Source organism: Chironomus tepperi, unplaced genomic scaffold (genome assembly GCF_022539635.2).
Source record: "Chironomus tepperi strain 1889 unplaced genomic scaffold, CSIRO-AGI_Ctep_v1 contig_483, whole genome shotgun sequence".
Taxonomy (NCBI): domain Eukaryota; kingdom Metazoa; phylum Arthropoda; class Insecta; order Diptera; family Chironomidae; genus Chironomus; species Chironomus tepperi.
The window spans coordinates 136,329-143,706 of NW_027226605.1; positions in this window are offsets into that span (position 1 = coordinate 136,329).

Consider the following 7,378-nt stretch of genomic DNA (forward strand, 5'->3'; position numbering starts at 1 on the left):
TGGATAACTTCTACCAGTTTCAAATTTTAGTATTTCAGCATAAATACTTATTAAGCAATAACATTACCACTAGTTCTAAAGTCTCAAACTAGGAGTTCACGGTATACAGATTGCCCATCAATGCTCTACTATGTAACAACTGAGAGGTCAGCCTTTGATCAAAATCAGATCTCCTTGCTCGCTAAAAAAAGAGGTAACAGTTTTCGATTCTATTGTCTAACGACTAATTTAATTGAACCGCATAGTTTCCAAACTTGGGGACAACTGCAGAACTACAATTTGAGTTATTTCCTACAAAAAGGATCAAAAATCTTATTTCGTTCCATTTTTCTCTAATAAAAGAATTGATTGAAAAATTTTCTCCATCATGTTTATAAATAAATAAATAAGTAACAAGTTAATAAAATTTTTATTGCAATTTCCACCGACTTGATAGTTTTTCATATCCAACTATCATCACTGATGTCGATGAGTCTCATAAAATAATAAAAAACAAATCGAAAAAAAGAGAAAATTCTATAAAAATAAAAATCAGTTTTTTTCCTCAGAAGGTGACATAATCGTCTTACAACGCCCTCTCAACTTCCTCTTCTTGCTTTATTTTTCCATCATGTTAAAATAAGAAGCGTCGTAAAAGAATTACAAATCGGTTTTATGGCTTTTTACGAACGACTATGATTCAAAATGTGAAAGACGAGAATGAAATTTTTTTCCAAAGATTCTCATTCTGATTGTGCTGTTATGTACAAGTACGGTACATAAATATGTATACATATACAAACAGAACGAGAACGGCAATGGCAAATCAAAAGGATTCGTCACAGATGTGGCTCCGAAAACATTGTAGTAAAGTTAAATAAGCACAAAAAGCAGAATAACATGAAATAATATTTGGAGAATATGAATAAGAAGAAATAATATAAAAATATAAATGAGAGGTTGAGGTCGATTGATTTCAATAGCGCAAAATATTTTTATTTCGGGTTGAATTATTAGTTTTTGGCCTTTTGCAAGTTGAATTCTTAAAGCTGGTGTTGTACATGTTTTGAAGCATTTTCAATGAAATTGAAATTTTGTCTGAAGCTTTGAATGTGACCGAGCGACACATCACGAGTCGATTCACGACGATGACGTTGTAAATGCATTTGTTGTAACTTCTTGATGACGGAGTGATTATTTTTTGTCATATGGCGGTCATTTATAGTCATCATTTCGACGTGACCAATGCATTTATAATGTCATCGTCAAAATGAGTCCAGAACAGCACAAATCGGATAATCGATCCAAATTCTGGTAACAGCCTGACATTACTCCGATATGATGGTTCAATCTGAATCCGCACGATTTCAGATTCAATCCGAATCCGCATGATGCCTGGGTTAACCTGAATTCGGATGATGCCGGTTTCAACCTGAATCTGGCACCAATTCAGAGTCACGCCGCCTTCTGGCTGGATTTTTGATCGATTAACCTTGTTCGATTAATCGATTGTCGCTCAGAGGGTGTAGGACATTTGCCCACTGACATTTTCCCACTGGTACTTATGCCCACTGGTACATTAGCCCACTGATACTTATGTACCAGTGGGAAAATGTCAGTTGGCTAATGAATAGTGGGAAAATGTACAGAGGGATTTTGTCGGTAACCCGCTTAGAGATTGTTTGTATTGATCTATGTAATGAATATTAAATCTGTAGATTTAAAGCTTTGACTTAACAGCCTCAAAGTCTTTAAATGCACTTCCCTAAAATAGATTAAATTTGAACATATAATGATTTAAAGTCTACAATAAAATTCTCATAAAATGTTTAAATCTTAAAAGCTATGTAAAGTTAATTATCATGTGAGAATCAATAGCCTTGTAGCTTGAGACATAAACATTTATAGGCTAAAATCACATGAAAAAAAAATGCATTTAAAAGAGGAAATGAAATGACTTTTTCTGCTCATTGGCTTTGAAATTTGAGAACTGAATGTCGAAGATGAATTGATGGTAGGAACTTTAATATGAAGACATAAAGAATGAGTTTAAATTACTTTAAAGGGGTTTGCAGGCTGAAGGAAATGGGGCACATCATGGAAATTGCGGATTTTGTCCTCTTGGACTTCGGATTTTGCTGAATCTATCTCTAGACCAGAGTCATGACAACTTAAAGCAAGATTTGTGCCATTTCCACACCATGTGCTTTCCGGGACATTTCTTCTAATTTTTCCCTTAAAATGTCTATGCCTGACTTTTTCCATAGAACCATCATTTCAGCCCTCCAGCTACCAATATTGTCATAAGAAGCTCATCATCCTCAAATCGATTTTCTCAAGAAAAATCAAGCTACAAAAAGAAAATAATAATAATATTGACAACCGAAGTTTGTGATGCCAAAAGGAGCAGAAACAAGAAGCAATGAGTGAGAAAATTTTTTGTTTTCACTTTTGTTGTTGCATGCTTCATGTTTAGAAATACATAAGTGCTCCTCAATCTCTATCTCACTCACTCGTGTTCTAATGAAACAAATAAAAATAAAAAGCAATATAAAAGCAATTCCGTTTGTACTTTTGCGTAAAAAAAACAGCAGCAAGAAGAAGGAGATTGGAAATGAAATCCGGGTGGAGATTTATCATCTTTTAAGAAAATTTATGAAGCTTTTAATCTCATCTTTTGCAAAATAATTGCTTTTTGCATAGAAATGAAATTTGCATAAAATTAGATCACATAAAATTTAATGTGCAGACATTGTGTATGATGAATGTAGTAAAGCTGATTAGAGTGAAAAGTAGCTTTATAATGCGGTAAATGAGATGAATTGATGTGCAATTGCTATTGAGATGTTGAAGGTGTTTTTTGGGGGTGATTTAAGAGAGAATTGGGTGTGATGAGTATGAGGAGCAATTGACTGGCTATTTTATTGGTAATTTGAAGTACCTAAACGCTGTTAGGTTCACTTATTGGCAACTTGAAGTACCAAAATGGCTGTTAGGTTCACTTACTGACAACTTGAAGTACCCAAAAGGCTGTTAGGTTCACTTATTGGCAACTTGAAGTACCCAAAAAGCTGTTAGGTTCACTTATTGGCAACTTGAAGTATCTAAACGCTGTTAGGTTCACTTATTGATAACTTGAAGTACCTAAACACTGTTAGGCTCAGTTAGTGGTAATTTGAAGTTCTTATACGCTGTTAGGTTCACTTACTGCGCATTAAATGGACCCAAAATAGGTCAAAATTATCGACCACGCTATCAATAGTACACTGCCATACTGGTGTAGTGATGCCCAAGAAAGCACATGGTGCTGTATAAACCAAATACACCCAGCAGCCCTACCACATCCATACTCATCTCTTTCATCCACAACCCAAAAACAGCAAGTAAAAGAAATATCCCATTAACCATTTCAGACAGCAACAATAACAATACAGTAACTAGCAATCGAAATAATTTCCCACAGGGTACTCACAAAAAATGAAGAAGGCTTGAAGGTCTTTTCATGCAATTTCACATTTTTATTTCTCATTCCTTGATACATTTTCTTATTGTATTGAAAATAAATATTATTTTTCATTTCGTGCTATTTGGTTCTTTCTGGGGCTATGTCTCGTACATTTAAGATTGAAAAAAGGAGAAAAATTCTTGAAAAAGAAATGACAATAAAGCAGGTTATGGGGATATTTCTCGCACAATTTCGTCATGTTTGCGGCATCGCCGTTGAAGGAGTTCTTTTGAGGCATAACAAATAAAATAATGAAGGCATGGCAGACACAGAACAATAATAATAATCATAATATTCAACAAAAAAAAAAAACAAATCCGTAAAAAATGGCACAAGACAACAGCTGAATCACAGCACACAAAAAAAGCAATTTAGATTTAGTTTTTCGAAAGCCAGCCAGTAGTAGAGAAGATTTTCATTTCAAAATAATTACTGTTTCGGGTTTTTTTCATTTCTATTCTTGTTCTACACTTTGCATTTTTGCTTTTGAGCCTCGTCGGGGGGATTGCTCGAGAGTGCTGTTGAGGCTTTAAAATTAAATAAAAATTTATTAGCGATTTTTTGTGGGAGAATCGTTTTGGCTTTGGAAGTGATTTGGATTGATTTTTGAGTGGAATTTGGATAACATTTATGGGATTCAAAGGATTAGAAGAAGTCAAAGCAGAGGGAGCCTTAGAAAGGGGCGATGATTGTTATGAAACTCTTCTTTTTCTATAGGACCGAATTGTTCGATATACTAAGGGTTTTTAGATAATTTACTTACTTGCTTCGCTGGCCTTACAGATCAACTGTGCCTTTCTAAGTTGACATCTGAACATTCCTCTACAGCTGGCTGCTCCTTTCTACTTACTTATACCAAATGCTACACTGTCACTTTGGTTCTACAATAGATAAAAGTGTCAGAAATCCTGTCTAATTTTTAAAAAATCGCTGTCAGCGTTCTGAAGTCAAAGGCATCCGAAAAACCTTGGAACACAAATTGTATCCAGGTTTATTGCAGGGTACATCAGGTGCTATGACGGATTCTTGTCCTTGCAATGTGAGGAGCTTGTCAGAGCGAATCCTACTATAAAATGTGGCTATGATGTACTTTGAAGGAGGAATTACGCCAAAACAGACAATCATGCTCAATAGTATGCTCATAAAAGATGGCACATAACCTCCAAACTTAGTCAATCTCGAAGTTTCATCTTAAAATTCCCGAATTCACGCTTCATTCTCTACCATATCTACAAAATTATAAAAATGCGCCCCTATACACCAATCTCATCTACATTTTTACTCACCATTTCCACTCATGTCCTCTCATTTATCCTAGATCTTTGTGTATACACAAATTTTTATATTTCATTTAATTAAGAAAATTCAAATGAGATTTTTTTCAATTTAATTTTCTCTCAATTTTAATTTTGGTTTTGTTGAACACATCCAGAAAGTGCTTAGTATAACAAGCATGAGCGAGGGAATTTATTAGAGGATTTATGTCACACAAAACAGAAGAAAAAGAGAAAAAGTTCAAGTAACTTTATGAAGCAGCTTTAAAGACATACAAATAGATAGAGACACAACAGAAAATTATGCAAGGAAGAGAATCGCATACATAAAAATGTAGGTCATTCACATAAAATAGATTGCCATCCCTTAAAAAAATATATATGTGAAGGCAAGAAACAGCGAAATAAAAATAAACAGCATAAAAACTTTTTTTTTCTTCTTTAATTTTATTGAATTGTCGGGAGAGATTTGGAAGAAGTGGAAAAGATAGCAAAGTGGATTATTAAAAATGAATTTCTCATGAATGCGAATCCCCTCATTCATTCACGAAGCTACGCCGGCTCCTTTCTCTCTCTGTTTTTTGAGTGAAAAATTCACAGACTAAGCGCATTCAAGAAAAGCAAGAACAGAAAAAAAATTAATTCTCATAAAGAAATTTATTTAACGACTATCATGAATTTGGAGTGAGGTTGAATCATTTAAGAAGATACAAACAATCATAAATTTATTAAGTACATTGCATTAGTGAACAAATCCAGACACTCCGCATTTTTGTTCTCTTTTCAGTTTTTCTTTTTTCTTTTTTCTTTTTTGAATAACAAAACAAGAAAATTCTTTTCTTTTCCGATATACACAAAAATACACACCGCGCTGCTATAGAAAATGAATATACTTTTCATTCGCAAACAAGAGTAAAAAGGTTTCGTTTTTAAGAAACTGAAACTTCTACTGATTGTGGAAATAGCGCATTTTCTGGAATTGTGAAAGAATCTTCTGTAAATAATTAAAATGTACTAAATCCCGGGATCAATCCCAAAGTTTAATAACCCTACTCTTGATGGTTCAGAACTTGTTAATTCATCAAATCTGAATATATACGCAAACTACCTTGTGGGTAATAGTTAAACTCGTACCCTACTTCTTCAGTGACATTTCTGCATGATGTTTTCAAAAAGAATTTGAGCACTTTATTTTCAGAACATTTTACCACAAACCTTCTTGATTTGCTGATTCTGATGTGGCAAATTACATTTTTCGCTCAAAAATAGGCCAGAATCAACCGACGAAGACATTAAAGCATTTTTCCTTTTCGCCACGAATACGGCGATGTAGCAGATCCTTAACGACTATGTTGTGTTATTTGGGATTGGTTGTTGTTCTTAAAGAATCTTTCCTGTAAAACAGACGTCCTGGATTTGGCCTAAATCTAACTTCAGACAAGCATGACTCTGGCTTCAGACCAGATTCAACGAAATTCGGCTTCATGTCAGAGTCCAATTGGTCTGAGTCCAGATTTTCATCTATTCATACGTTTTGTACATTCCGGGTTTATGAAGCTGCTACACTAATGGCAAGAATTTGTAAAGAAGTTTCAGTTAAATCCTAATGTCCTAGTATATTCTAGCGCAAATATCAATCACAAGAGCTTAATTTGGTGATTTTAAGAGATACCACACATTCCAAGTCCTCAAAATATTCGTAAAAAGCCTTCAAACTCCAGACAGTAATCAATGTAGCAATAATTAATGACCAAAATGCTAAAGAATACAAAAATTAATGCAAATGAGCTCATCCAAAAATTCACAAAAATCAAGCAAAAACTCAGACAAAAATCAAAAAACCAGTCAATCCCACCCGAAAAAAAAAGAAAGAAAATCCTCGCTCAAAAGTTATGAAAATCTGAAAATTTCACTCATTTATTATTGTCTGTATTTTCAATTTAATTTACGAGAAATGATTTTTCGCTTCCCATTCCATTTTTCATATCTTCAATCTCAATTCCATTTGTGCTGTTATTTTATTTCTTAAGCATTTCACTCTCAGACACGGTGTGTGTATGTGTATATGCGCGCCTTCACTTGACGTAGAACAATAAGAAAAGAAGTCAAAATTAAAATCAGAAAAGAGAAAAGTTTTCAAACAAAAAAAAGAAGGAAAAGCTAATAAAAGAGCGTAAATTGAGATTTTTTTGTTTTCCTTGCTGATTTGACATAATGGATTTGGGATTTAAGGTTTTAGATGAGATTTTAGGTGAATCATGATGATCTAGGGGGGTCATATGCTGTTGTATTCATGGAATTGCGCTATAAATTTATTAAAAATTTCAAGAAAATTACAAAAATACCGAAAAACACTCACCCTAAATTCACAGCAATTGAGAAGATCCAAGAACCTCAATTTAAGATACTACTCCTCAGAAAAAGTGAGCAGAGCCATGGATATTATCTTAATTTTATTTTTATGACAGCTCGGCAATAAAAAGCAGCAAAAAAACCACAAAATATTTTCAAGGTACCTCAAAAAAATCAATAATACAAAACATTTTAAAATTAGAATCAAGACCAGAAAGGAACAAGTGGCAAGAGACTCATTTTACGTCAAAAATTTTTCCTCATCACT